At 42.8% G+C, this 15,262-nt stretch overlaps 1 pseudogene across 1 annotated transcript; it reads right to left on the bottom strand.

Moving 5' to 3' along the window:
• Positions 1-3,825: 3,825 nt before the first annotated feature.
• LOC143266955 (schlafen family member 1-like) lies at positions 3,826-15,245 on the bottom strand (annotated as a pseudogene). The gene is made up of 2 exons (XR_013041806.1): positions 9,939-15,245; positions 3,826-5,679 (listed from the first exon to the last, which is right to left on the bottom strand). The product of XR_013041806.1 is annotated as a schlafen family member 1-like (transcript).
• Positions 15,246-15,262: the final 17 nt, after the last annotated feature.

Below are 15,262 nucleotides of genomic sequence, written 5' to 3' on the forward strand. Positions count from 1 at the left end.
CCTGAGCGGACCATGCTGAGACTCTCGGACCACACATTGCCACTTCCTCCTCCTCCTCCTTGGAGCTGAGCAGCTGTGGTGGGAGCGAAATGGACAGCTGAGACCCACGTGGGTACAGTGGGCAAACCCTACCCTTTGCCTCAGATTCCTTACTAAACATGGGTAAACCCAAAACTGAAAAGAAAACAATGCTCTTGGTGCATGGGAATGATTTGCATTATGAGTGGGACAGTTATACAAAGACTTCAAGGCAGCTGATGAGCCAGGTCCTGATTTTGAGCATTCAATGGAACATTAAGAGTGGTAACAGCTGACTTTTTGAAATTTTCAGACTTAAGAAATGGGGTCGACAGGAGTGGTTCAGTTGCAGTGGGACACTTTTGATTTCACCTATGTACATTATTAGCTGAGTGGCTTATAAACTGTTTTGTGTATGCATATGCACTTTATTAACTGTGATTACTCAAGAACTGTTTTGTTTAGAAATAGAGAAATTAGTTTTTTTCTACCCAAGCTCAAGATGCAGCTTAAAAAATTATAAAAAAAGGGAGTTAATATTCCTCAATCTCTTTAATTTTTTAAATAAATGTTCAATTTTCTTAAATAAATATTCTTTGTACCTTGAGTGGAAAAATGTTAACTTGTGTTAATATACCCTATGTTTTGTCAGCCAAAAGTGTAAATAGTTATAGTAAGAGATTGCTTTTGGGTGTTTGCTACACTTGTCTGTACGGTATGTTTTGATTTTGAAGAGGGAGGGCTTTTGCCTCTCCCCTTGAAATATTATAAAATGTTCTTTTGACTAAAGCACTGGGCAACAGGGTATTGACCCAGGGCCCTCCCGAAGCTATCCTGTTTCTTTGTCTTTCTTATCGTGTCTTGCTTTCTATCTATCATTTCCTCATTTCTCTCTCTTCCACTCAAGAACTCTTTGGCAGGCTGGAGCTGAACTCTGACAGAATCCTACAATTACTGTCAACATGGAGCTGTATGTCACTTATTGTGCCGTCCAGGGAGGCAGAGAAATACACAGGCTGACACGGACTTTAGAGTCAGGCAGTCTTGGCTTTGGACCCTGGAGCTGTAGATCAACAAAGGACAGACAGGGTAATCCATATGGTTTTAATTTTCCTCTCTGTCCTTCTGGACCTATACATTCCAGCCATCTTGCATTCTGTTTCACCTGAGATAATGTCCCAATGTCTTAATTCCTAGTTGAACGTTTATTTCCTGAAGGGGCCGAGTTGGATGCCAAAATTTTGGTGCAATTATGGTAACGTTCACGCCTGTGTCTACCGGACCAGACAACAAAACACCATTTATTTTTATTGTTAATTTTGGTCTTTGTTCATTAATAGAAGTTTGCCAAAAAATTTTCTTTATGTTTTCTCCTGAATTTTCTATTCTCTCTGTTTCATCATCCTGACCAGCATGATTTATTCCAATAGGCATTTGGTTATTTAATCGCTCTGAGCAGGGGTTTCCTCTAAGGCTGCAGGAAAGGTTTGAACTGGATTTGCTATGGGGGCCTGCATGAGGCCCCTCCAGGAGTTTCCCGAAAACTGAGGCAAAGGATTACCCTGTCTGTCCTTTGTTGATCTACAGTCATTGGTCCAGTGTTTAACCTTACCACACCTTCTGCATACTCCAAAAGGAAGGGGCATTCTGTTGCCATTGTTCCTTGAAGAAACATTGTTTCTAGGAATGACCTGTTTACAGTCCCTTTTTAAATGTCCTTGCTTTCCACATCCAAAACATCTAACACTCCTCAAACCTTTTGAAATTGCTTATCCTACCCACATATCATCATGCTCATGAGCCTCAACATTAATTGTGTCTCTAATCCAATCTTCCAAAGGTGCAGATCTTGCCTTTAATGGCCTGATTATTCTTTTGCATGCTGCATTTGCATTCTCAAAGGCCAAAGATTTAATTATTAATCTTACTAGCTTCTGAATCCGAGACCATTCTCTTACTGCTGAAGCCAGTCTTTGTAAAAAATCTGTGAAAGATTCTTTTGGGCCTTGCATAACCTTTGTAAATGACTCAGGTTTTTTTCCTGGTTTCTCAACTCTGTGCCATGCATTCAAGGCTGCCGTTCGACATAAAATTAGGGTTTGGACATCATATAAACATTGTGTTTGTACTGAAGCATATTGGCCTTCTCCAGTAAGCTGATCCTGGCAAACTTGTATTCCTTTATCCCTCCATTGTTTTTCTATGTTTTTAGCTTCATCCATAAACCAAGTTAAAAATTGCAGCCTCTGGCTGGGTTCAAGAACAGCTTGTGCCAGCTCCTGCCAGTCCTGTGGTACAATCCTATGATATGTTGACCAAGAGTTTAACATTTGCTTTATATATGGGGAATGCATGCCATAAGATACTATTGCCTCCTTAAACCTTTTTAAATCCAACATTTCAATTGGAGCCCAAATATTTTGTGTAGTCATTTGATCAGGCAACAGCTGTACGGTTACAGGATAAATTAAGGGTGACTGTGTGAAAACAGGCTTTCTTTCTGCAACCTTATGATCCAAACTTGAAACAACTTCACTGTTAATTTCTTCTGTCTGAATTTTTACAGGCTTAACAAGTTTTTCTAAAGCTGTCATCCTGGCACTTAAATTGACTATCTTTTTAAATTGTAAAATGAGGATAAGCATAGTGATAAACTGCATAATTCCAATAATACTAATCTTCTCATATAGTTGTTCCATTGTTAGACTGCCTAAAATTTCAAACAAAACCCATTCTTCCAATGTACACATAAAACCCATTTTTTTTTCCAAGACAGGGTTTCTCTTGTGTAGCTTTGAGCCTTTCCTGGAACTCACTTGGTAGCCCAGGCTGGCCTCGAACTCACAGAGATCCGCCTGGCTCTGCCTCCCGAGTGCTGGGATTAATGGCGTGCGCCACCACCGCCCGGCCAAAACCCATTTTTTTTTAAATGTGGAAAATATTTCTCTTTTAAATAGTTCCTTTAAAATATCTAATATGTTGTGACTTACCAAATTTGCGTAGAACAGTAGAAATCCAAGGAAATTTCAAAATAGCCACCTAGTATCCTAGTTGTGAATCGAGAGAGAGAGAGAGAGAGAGAGAGAGAGAGAGAGAGAGAGAGAGAGAGAGTAAAGTGTAGCTGGCTAAAGCTTAAATCCAGCCACGTGTTCCCTCTTGAGCCGAGTCAAGCCTGGGCTCTGGCTTCCTTAAGCTCCCACCACGTTTGTTGGCTTTGCAGGCAGGGGCCCTGTTCGGCAGGGCAGGCCTGAGTTGTTTGTAGCACTGGCTTTAAGCAAGCAGCTCATGGTTAGTCCGGCCTGAGGCCAAGAAGACCTGGGCCGGGGCTAGAGAGCCGGTTGCTCGGGCTAGGGAGCCGGCCCCAAGAGGTTTTTAATGGATTCTCATTGCATTGGGTGCCAGATGTAGATGTAACCAACCATCTTATTAAAATAAGAAACACAGACCCAATGGAAAAGAGAAAGCTTAGAGGTCAGAGCTCAGAGCTAAAATCTTACCTCCTGCAGTGCTCCTAGCTTCCCCGAAAGAGAGAGCTATTTCCTATGTCTGTCTTTAAATAGTCTTTCTGTTCAGCCTTCTCATTGGTTGTAAACCCAAACACATGACTGCCTGTAAGTACCTCCCTCCAGGTCTTAAAGGTTTATGTCTCCAATGCTGGCTGTATTCCTGAACACACAGAGATCTACCTAGCTCTTCTACCAAGTGTTGGGATTAAAGGCGTGTGGCACAGCAGCAGCAACCGCCGCCGCCGCCACCGCCACCACCACCACCACCACCACCATGCTCTTGCTATGGCTCTAATAGCTCTGACACCAGGGCAACTTTATTTATTAACATACAAAGAAAATCACATTTCAGTACAAATAAAATACCACCATAAAGAAGGTTTAGGGAGAGAAAGTCAGTGGAAAGAGGTGAAGAGTGAAACAGTGAACAACTGAGGGAAGGGTTGCTGAAAGAAATGCCTACAGCCTGAAGCGAAGCTCAAGCTGGAGATGTTGGAGTTTTCTCTGCACAAACAGAGGTAGTTGAAGGAATCACCATTTGAAAGGAATATCTGCCCCAGGTGGATGGCAGAAGCAGTTGAGACACCAGGGCTCCATTGTGGATCACTGAGTAAAGTCAGGACTGAGGAACTTGCCCCAAATCTGTTGCTGGAGGGATTCACTCCAGGTTCCCCAAGCCCCACAGTCCCACAATCCACTTATAAAATGATCACAGACACTTATATCACTTATAAACTGTATGGCCGTGGCAGGCTTCTTGCTAACTGTTCTTTTATCTTAAATCAACCCATTTTTATAAATCTATACCTTGCCATGTGGCTGGTGGCTTACCAGCATCTTTACATGCTGCTTCTCCTGGCGGTGGCTGCAGTGTCTCTCCCTCAGCCTTCCGCTTCCCAGAATTCTCTTCTCTCCTTGTCCCACCTACTTCCTGCCTGGCAGCCTACTTCCTGCCTGGTCACTGGCCATCAGTGTTTTATTTATATAGAGCAATATCCACAGCACAAATCCCAAAGAGAAACTCTTCCAACTTCCCTATCCAAATGTATTCTAATTGCTAATTTCCCTTCCTGTTCCTGGCATGCTTTCCATCAGGACCTTGACCCATTCCTCTGTGGTAAACCTCTTCACACAGCTGTCTTCAACATGCCAGGAATTGGGCTCTGCAGCGAACACAGAACAGCAGAATCTCTCCACTCTCAGTGCACAGACATAGGAACACTCATCTTCTGATTTGCTGACTGGGATAAATTTGCATGTGTACTTTATCTCCTGCTTCTCCTCACAGAAGTGAGTGACAGGAAGCTGTTGGATGCACCTTTCTATTTCACACTTTAGCTCCCTAAGTTTGTTCTCATCTGCTTTAAAACCAGTAATTTGCTTTGTTTTTTCATCCAAACCAATGAACAAATATCCTCCATCAGTGTTGGCAAATGCAGAAACAGTTAGAGGGAGAACCTCTTTAACTCATTGTACCAACTTATTTGATTCAAATGATTTATATTCAACGTTTTTGGATTCACTAAAGGAGAATTCTGTCATTGTTGTGAGTTCTGTCTGGTCAAAAAAAGCAGCAGCCTGCTCTTGCACATGGAGTTCTTCTTGCATGTTCTCACCAGGCCTTTCATCCAGCAACCTTGGGTTTATTGGAGATCTTACTCTAGGGTTGTCTATGTCTTTGAAGAATTGCAGAGCAGTACGCAAGTTCATTTTAACACAGGAGGCCCCCTTTCTCATGTACAAATAAGTGGCAATGGTGATAGGGTGTAAATCAGAGATAATGAGACTCCTTGATTCCACATGGATGATAAGAGAGCATCCTTCCTGCTTGAATTCTAGGCAGTTCTGAACAACTGGCAGAATAGTCATAAAAGAAGTAACCAAATCTTCTCCTATTCCATGTAGGTCGATGTCATAGCCTTCATTTTCAATATGAGCCTTGACCTTGCCCCCTCTAGAATTCAGCAGAGCACACACAGCCCTTAAAATGTTTGTATTCTGTTGCATCCTATGCCTATTCTCCATTTTCTTCCTACTTTCTTTCCCAAGAGTGACTTCTCCTACATTTAGAACCAGTTTAGCAGAGGTACTTTCTGGATCAACAGTGATGTTCATTTTTTTCAGCAGCCCTTCCTTTGCAAGCTGACTTTCTTTCCTGTAAGACAGACATAGATTAGAGTAAGGTGGAAGGGGATAGAGCAAATTCCAAACTGAGGAGCAAACAGCAAAATTGTCCCCTGGATGTGTTCCATGGGACTGGTTATTAAGCAGGTGGGGGAAATGGTTAATTGGGGATAGATATTTATGCCATGATAAAATATATCAGTAGTGAATTCTCAGGTATTTTGTGATACTTCATTATGATCTTAAGATTAGTTAGTTATAGTTGAGGATTAGTTAGGATAGAAAATGAATCAGGTACATTTTGGACTTACCAAAATAGGATAGATAATGGAATTATTTTCTCTGAATTTGTCAAATACAAATGGACTAGACATTGTTTAGGTGTTTATTGTTTGCATATATGGTATATAGTTATTGTACTTTTGTATATAGTTTTTCTTATATTGTAAATTTTTCCTTTTTTCTGTTTAGTAAAATAGAAAAGGGGAAATATGGTGATATTTTATTTGTACTGAAATGTGCTTTTATTCGTATGTTAATAAATAAAGTTGCCTGGGCGTCAGAGCTAAGAGCAAGCCATGGTAGAAGTCTGGCAGTGGTAGCACATGCCTTTAGTCCTGATCACATGACAGGTAGATCTCTGTGTGTTCAAGGATACCACCAGCATGGAGAAACAGGTCTTTAATCTCAATACCAACCATAGAAGATCTGGAGGTCTGTATAGACGGTCAGTGACAAGGAGGTCATGTGGTTGGGTTTACAACCAATGAGAAGGCAGAACAGAAAGTCTATATAAAGACAGATACACAGGAAGTAGCACACTTGCTGATGGGAAAGCAGCGGCAGTGGAGGGTAAGCTTCTTAGCTCTTAGCTATTGCTCTGACCTCTTGGGCTTTCATCTCTGCATTGGCTCTGTGTTTTTATTTAACAAGATGGTTACATCAACAATGATCCTTCTTTATTTTTTACCTCAGTGATTTATTTCCTTCCTAATATTCAATATGGTGTAACTTGAATTCTGTGCCTTTTCTTTCAATAAACTGCAAGGTCAATTTACCTATGTTTTTGGGGATTTTTATCAAGCAAATTTTTGTTACAAAACCACTTATGCTTTTTTTTAAAGTAATTTCTGATGTTAGTTCATCAGTTATCTGCTTCCATGGAGAGTCTCTTAGCAAAATTGCACCTAGGTATCTAGGCACATAGAATAATAGAGCAGGTGAATTATCTTCCTTCTTTTTGGGAGTAAATTTGATTTGTAAACTTTGGCCGTTGATTTTAAAGAGCATGGACTGAGTTGTGGTCCTCTCTTCCTATTAGACACCCACATATTTCCAGTGAGGTGGGGTTTTTATGGTTACAACAGAATTACTATGCTCCAATGCTTCTTTTCTTTCAAAAGTCATGTGGTAATTCCTCACTCCTATGGTAATGAGGCCTCTGGGAGGTTAGTAGGTCATGAAGGTAGAGTCATCTAAATGGACCCAGCGTTCTGATAAAAGGTGCTCCAGACAGCTAAGCTCACCCTAGACCACATCATGTCACAGTGAGACACTGGCAATCTTCAAAGAAAAGACGATTGTCACTAGATCCTGAGCATGATGGCATCTTCATTTTGCACATCTGCCCTCTACACTGCAAGAAAATAAGGTCTATTATTCATAACCCACCAAGCTTGTGTCACTTTGTTACATCAGGCTGAACAACATAAGGTGGCCAGCCTCAGTCTCTGTGCATCTCACCCACTGGTGTTTTCCTTTGAAGACCCATCAGGATCAATTTTCCTGCAGAATGAGGCCTAAAATGATTTGGCATTTGTCAACTAGTTTTTGTTGTTGCTGTTGGCTTAAGACCTTATTTATTTTTATTTTATGCATATGGGTGTTTTGGCGACCTGCCTCTCTGTTACTTTGCATGTGGTGTTCACAGAGGCTGGAAGACAGCATCAGACCCTCTGGGACTGGATGTTAGCCTGCAGGTGGGTACTGGGAACAGATCTCTGGTCCTCTGCAAGAGCAGCCAATGCTCTTAACCACCAAGCCATCTTTCTAGCCTGAGATCTCCCAGTTTTGAATATGGCTTTTTCTTGATTGGGCATACATGTGGTTACCATCAACTTCTGGCTTTTAGTTCAGTGGAGTTCTGTTTTTTTAATGTTTCTGTGGGAGAAAGAGAACGCAGGAGTACTCTCCTTTCTTCCAGCCTAGTGTGGGCTCTAACTCCTAAGCAATCCTCCTGCTTCAGTCTCCTAAATAACTGTGGTCAGAGTAATGTCCTATTACTCTGTTACTGTAGCACTCAAGTTAATTTATGGGTACTTGTTTTAAAATTTGCATCTATGAGGTTTGAGGTTCTTCCATCTATGATTATGGGTGGATAATTGTGTAGAGTGTAACAGTATCAAAAAATAATTCCAGAGGATGAGTGAGGGCCTGGGGTGTGGGGACCTCAGTGAAAGGACATTTGCCTGATTTGTACTGTGCCCTGGGTTAAACCTCAACCTATACAGAAAGTCAAATATTAAATGGATTCAACATTTTATGGACATGAACTCATCATGGTTTCGCATCCTACCAGAAATTGAAGGAGAAAATTTAGATTCTTGCTTTTCCATGGGATCACATATTATTCACAAGCAGTTTTGTATCATTATCATTAACTGTTAAAAAAAAAAAGACTTGAACGGGCTGCATTATCCTATATGTGGCATTAACGTGTTAAAGAGTCCCCTGTTACTGTAACTATACTAGTACTATGGCTCAGTGTGACTGAGGCTTGGGGATGCTAATCACATCGATTTTCACTAAGCCCCAGCGTTCCCTCATGGAGTCCCTAGTCCTATACATAATATGGTTCCGTCGTCTATAAAGATCTGCTGGAATGGTACATGCCTGTCATCTCAGCTTGCAAAGCTGAGTTTGAAGACAGCTTGGGCTATATTTTAGAAAGATTCTGTCTGTTTGCAGGGTAGGCACTGGGGTGGGGGGATAGGAAGGAAGGCGATACAGACACCAAACAAAAACAAAACTGAAAGTCTACTAAGCCACGGGAAAAACAGTTTCATTTCTGCTCAGTTAGAAGATGCAGCCTCACCCTGTTATGTGCATTGCTGAGAAATATCTGTTCCTCATTTCCTCCTAACCCCTCCCATTCAGCATCCCCTCATTCAGATCCTGTCCTAACCCAGAACACCTGGTTCACCCCCAATATGGTTAGGGAAGAGGAACCACATCTCACCACAAAGTGCTAAAGGAAGATGCTCCTGTCCATGTCACATTTGGGACTCAAGGGAATTGTAGTGGAATCATCTTATAGAGAGTCTGTGAGCTAGCCTGGGACCTGGCCTATCTCATTTCAACACCTGTGGCTATAATACATTTCAATGATTTAAAATCTCTCCCTGGGGTATCTATCTGGAAAACAGTCCTTAACTACTAAGCTGGAATCTGGAGCCCACCAATTCTGGTCCCTAAATGAAACTCACTAATCTCCCACAAGCCTTGAGTCTGATTTAAACACTAGTTGTTTCCTTTAAAATTCATTAGAGTGTTCACTGGAGAAAATTCTCTCAGAGCTGAACTCAGAGCCTTGACTGTTGTCATCTTTAGCAGGAAATGGGTGGCATTCAGACAGATGTCCCTAGTTCCCCAAGCAGTGCAGGTTGGCAGGAAGGCACAGAACGGAGGGCACAGGAGAGGAAGGAGCTGCCTCTTGGGAAACAAGTCATCCTGGAGCATTTCCTGCTGGGGTGACACTTTGCCTCTCACTTGGGAAGGCAAGGCTCTCATTCTAGAGAAAAACCCTCCAGGACTCTCATGGCCTTAGATCTTTTTAGTGCTGGGATGGCAAATTTCCCCTAACTACCCACAAAGTTAGGCCCAAGAAGATGGAGCACCCTCAGAGGGGCTTAGAGACCTGTAGAAGCCTGGCCTGTGCATCAACTCTTCCCCTTGCTTCACTGGACCCTACTGGACCCTCTCAGAACCTAGGCTCCCTCTATCAGGGATCCGTAAGTACCCCAAACGAAGCAGACCAAGGATTTTGCTCTCATCCCATGCTCCCAAAGCTTGCAAGCCCTCAGCAGCTGTGAAGGAGGCTGTGAAGGAGCCAAGGAACCAAAGTTCCCAGAAAGGAGACAAAGCTACAAGGATCTTCTCTATGGCTCTGGGGTGCACTGGAAGTCCCCCACCTCATCCCAGAGCCAGCAGAGTGAATTCTGGTTGGGCATGGGAAACAAGGACTAAAGATGTTGAGATGGAGGGGGCTGCCATGGAGTGTGGCTCACTTACCTAAAAGATGCTCCTACAAAGCTCACTCAGCTCCTTGAAGTCTACAGTGACTTGGCTGTGCTGTGGACTCCTGCTGACCTAACAGGAAACGTCAAGCCTGGGACAGACTCCCACAGCAGAGACTTGGTGGCTGTCACCAGATTTCTTCAGCAACTGGGTTGGAGAATGCGAAGCTAGAGTGCTGTGGTCGCTCTAAATTTCCTTTGTGGTGTGGACCGATTCCTCCACTCTCAGTACTGGTTTCAGTTTTGGAGAAGCCGTGTTTGATTGGTCAGTGTCAATCCAGGAAGTTTGGTAACTCTCTGTAAGCTCTTTGATCCCTTTCTGTGACTGTCATTTGACCTGTCAGAATTGAAGAACTGGGCTCCTTGACTTGGTAACTCAGCCTTCACAACTTCACCCAAGTCCAAAGGGTAAAGCTACTGTCTCTACCCTCAGACAGAGCAGGAGACACTAGGACATCAAGAACACCTGCCACAGTCTTGCAGGAAAGGCAAATGGAGATGGAGAGCTGAGCCAGGGGAGGCAGAGGAAGAAGCTGGCTAATAGGGTGCAAGCTGCATCTCCTAGCTCTTTGGGAAGATGGGTTTCTGTGGGAGGCTCCAAGGGCTACCCTAGGCAAACAAGACTTATCTACCTCTTTTTCTTTGTGCCCTCTCTTATGTTAATTATGGTCATACAAGTTTCTCTGACTCACAACATTTGAGATCCACAAACCAGGTGTGAAGAGGAAGGTGAGGCTGTAGAGTTGAGAGGAGCAATGAGATGTAAGAAAACAGTGTGAGAAGGGAGGAAGAGGCTAAGGTGAGAGGAGGGGGAAGGCCAGGGGGCTGGAGAGAGGGTCCTCAGAATCCCCAGATGTGGTGCCTCTCCACCATCAAGCTCAGGCAGGTAAAAGAGTGGGTGACTCGAGCACACTTGCTCAAGACATCCCAGTTGAGAGCTGATGGATCAGAAGAAACAAGGCTTCTGCATCTGCATTCTGTCCCGTGCCCCTCCCCACACCTCAACCCCTGTAAGTAGAATAAATGTTAACTTCCTGCAGCCGCCTTTGGATCATTTCTTACATCCCTGTAGTTACTGCAACAATGCTGCATGCATTCTGTGGTCTTCTGGCCTTTTCATCACTGGTGTGCTCCTGAGCTGCTGGATCCTCAGAAGAAATGGTGCCCAAGACCTTGAACCGAGGCTTGATCTATGAACACAAAGTTGTGTCCAGGTGCCCATGTGCACCTGATGGACAGGCTTTCCAACACTTGACATTTTCACAATTTCTCATTTTCCTGAGTCAATGAAATTTCATTTGCATCTCACATGTTGCTAAATATTTATTGTTATATATATCATATGTCTGTAATATATGTATACTCATATATACAATAGGGAATGTCAGTCAGATGTAAAGAGAAATGTAATTATGCAATGGAGGCAGTGGTTTTTTAATCTAGAAAAATTTTTCACAAAAATTTCAGATAGTTTTTATGTGACATGATTTTCCTTGGTGTGGAAATCTTAAATAGATCCCAACACAAACCAACAATCTGCAACACACTGAAGGGAATGCTAGACTGTGGTTTGAAGGCGAGCCATACACCACACACACACATACACATTCTCTCACACACAAATAAATACATTTAATTTGAACAATCTTAAGAGTTTCTGGTTTCTTAGTTCTAGAGGCTAACATCCTTGGGGCTAGCACATGCTAATTGCTTTTTGCCACTAAGCTACATCTTGAGCCTAGATTGACATAGCAAAGTCAGTCAGTGTGTTTAGGTAGAAGAATAACCATAGTGCTGTATCCCTAGTGTTCTTGTGTTGCAGTAGGGACATACCACAGACTGAGTGGCTTAAAGTTCCTGTGGTTAGGGAGTCCTAGACCAAGATTGAAGCAGAGCAGAGTTCATTCAGGGGCCTCTCTACTCAGCTGCCTTTCTTTGTGTTCTGCCATGGCCATGTGCTCATAAGGACAGAGGAAACAGGCAGTCTGGCATGTCACCTCATAAGGACACTAGTACTGTGATGTTTCACCCTTAGGACTTTGTTAACCCTTGCTCACCCCCTTAATGGCCCCATTTCCATATTAGGCCTTCAACATACAAAGGTGGTGGGTGAAGATGCCATCCTGGGTTTATAACACTGACCCACGAGACTATAACAGAAGGAGGGAAATTAACAATTTAAGAATAACTTACTGAAACTAATAAGATGATGATTATGCTTAGAAGTTTCTAGGAAACACATCTCTGTTCTGGTCAGTGAGAAAGTTTCTACAAATTTAGCTATGAGGGAAGACCCACCCTGATATGGGGTCTTTACCCCATGATCTGGTGTTCTGGGATGAATAAACAGGGGAAGGGTACCAGAAAACTACCATTCACTGCTGTCAGCTTCCTTAATTTGCACATAGTCGGACCTGTCACCTCCCACGCCATCTTTCATAACTAGACGTCCTCTGCCCACAACTCCATCCCTGCCATGATGGACTCTGCCCTGAGGGTGTTGTTATAGCAACCAGAAATGTAAACAATACTGTATGTTAGAGGGCAACAAATACAACTCAGCTGTAAACATGGGATAGACATTGATTGGCTTTGGGGGGTTGGAGTGATTCATAGGGGTTGAACCCAGGTCATCTAAGTTACACCCTCAGCAAACACTTTTATATTTTGTTTACTTGTTTAACACAAGACTTTGGATGTAGCTTAGCCTGACTAGGCCACCTTATATAGCCTCTTATCAAGCTCTTAATTCTATCACATTTCCTCCTAGGGCTATAGGCATGTGTCATCAAACCCTGCTGAAATTGATTTAAAAACAGTTAGATTCATCTGTTTCATTTCATGTGTATGAGTGTTTTCCTTGCATGCATGTTTGTGTGCCACTTGTGTGTGTGGTTCCTGCAGAGGTCAGAAGAGGGCATTATATCTCATGTAACTGAAATAGCATATAGTTTTAAAGCACCATGTGAGTCTGAGAAATGAACCTGGGTTTTCTATCAGAGCAGTAAGTGTTCTTAACCACTGACCAATCTCTCTACCCCACTAAATTCATTGAATTTAAAGACTCCCCTTCCCATATATGTTGCCGTCGGGGCTTGTGTACACTGTTATGTCGAATTTTGCTCTCTATGAAAGCCTGAGATAGCAATTTTATGATTGACCTATAATTTCATTCTTTGGAAAATGAGAATTAGATTTTATTATCACAAGCTAAGCCTATTGGCACACAACTGTAATCTCGACACTTGGCAAGTTGAGGCAAAAGGATCATGAGTTCCTTCTCATCCTCTGTGGCCTACTGACTTCAAGACAAGCCTGGACTACACAAGCCTGACTCCTTCAAAAACAAAACAAAACAAAATTGTTTTTTCATTTCATTTACTATATTAAGGCTTAGTCTGAGTCATTCAAAAAACAAACTTTGAAGACAATAATTTTTGTTTTTTCCACCTCTTTTGTGATGTGATCCCAAAGCCTTGGAACAGATTGATACTGAGGCCTGCTGGTTTTCTTCAGGATTTACCTGAGCATTGGGCCACTGTGCCATAACAATAGTCACTTATACTCAGGACTTGAAGCAGTTGTGAATCTTTGCAGTATGCACAACCGTTGTAAGGGAAGAAAATGTCTTTATGAGACTGACAGGAATGGTAATCCATAAAGACACATATTTAGATGGCAGTTTGGTTGGCAAATCACATCTGCGTTTCAAAACTGTAATAGGTGCTTCCCACCATTGGCCCTGGCACTTCTGCAACCATGGCCTTTGCCTTGGCTTTCAGTATCAGACAGAAGCTCCCTCCCAGGGAGGTGCGGGGTTGGGGTCAGGTGATATGACCTTAAATCCAATTGGAGAATGAGTGAACCCAATATAGTCATGCCATTATCACACCAGAGGGCACATTTTTGTTCTCTATGTAACTGGAAGTACCATAGTTGGCTTTGATTTTTGTTTCTATGTCTGATTTTACATTTAAGGTTGCTTCACCTGTTCTGAGTAATCCTGGGATTTGAGCACATATGGTTCTCACTAAGGAAACCCACAGATACAATAGGGATAAAATATGCCTTCCTTAGGCCAATGGTGGTGGCACACACTTTTAATCCCTGAACTCAGATGGCAGAGGCAGGCACATCTCTGAGTTTGACGCCAGCTTGGTCTACACAGTGAGTTCCAGGACAGACCTACACAGAGAAACCCTGTCTCAACAAACAAACAAACAAACAAAACACCTGTTCCTGTCAGTCTGTCCCACTCCCCGACACCCATGGCCTCACACACCCCACGATACCACCCTCCGACCCCACCACTGAGAGCACAGCCAGTGAGCTGCAGTAAGAATTTACTCACAGCCTTATGCTAAGCAGGTGTCTTAGTTGGAGTTTCTATTGCTGCATTGACACACCATGACCAAAAAGCAAGTTCTGAAGAAAAGGGTTTATTTGGCTTACATTTCCACAGTGTGGTCAGCATTGAAGGAAGCCTGGAAAAAAACTCAAACAGTGCAGGAACCAGGATGCAGGAGCTGATGCAGATGCTGGGCTCTCCCATATCAATCACTGGTTTAGAAAATGTCCTGGGCAGCAGAGCCTGAAAGGTGGCTGCACCCCTTGTCAGCTGTGGCACTCAGGTGAGCTGGCCCTATAGCTCTCAAGGGCAGTGCTGGAGAGCTGGCCCTGGTACACAGGTGCAGGAGAGTGGGTGGGCTGACCATCTCAGCTACCACCCAGTCCCAGGTCCAGGGTTTAGAGTAGGCTCACCCCAGTATCTAATCCATCCATGAACTGCTGACATATGTGAGGGGCTGATCTTTAGAAGCATAGTTGCAGGACGTCCATGACACAGGACTACAATAAAGAGGATGTCTGAAAGGGGTGCAGAGGAGGATCCAGTATTGACAGTGTAGTAGAAGCCAGAACCCTCGAACCCGACCAATAACTCACTGCAACAACCATTTGTAAGTAAAGACGTCTGAGCAAAAGATTATACTGTGTGACACACCACAGCTCCCATGGCAAGATTTATTTTTTAATTTTTATTTAGATTTTTGGGGTTTGTTTATTTATTTATTTATTTGTTGTTATTGTTGTTGTTTTCTTTTGCAAAGAAGGTTGCAAAGGCAGTGAGCAGTTAGGGAGAGATAGAAAGATGATGTGAATTGGGGTGTAATTTCCAAAGAACCAATAAAAAGTTAAACAAGAAAAGAAGAAGAAGAAGAAGAAGAAGAAGAAGAAGAAGAAGAAGAAGAAGAAGAAGAAGAAGAAGAAGAAGAAGAAGAAGAAGAAGAAAAGAAAGGAAGGAAGGAAGGAAGGAAGGAA

The sequence above is a fragment of the Peromyscus maniculatus genome, chromosome 8 (genome assembly GCF_049852395.1).
Source record: "Peromyscus maniculatus bairdii isolate BWxNUB_F1_BW_parent chromosome 8, HU_Pman_BW_mat_3.1, whole genome shotgun sequence".
Taxonomy (NCBI): Eukaryota; Metazoa; Chordata; class Mammalia; order Rodentia; family Cricetidae; genus Peromyscus; species Peromyscus maniculatus.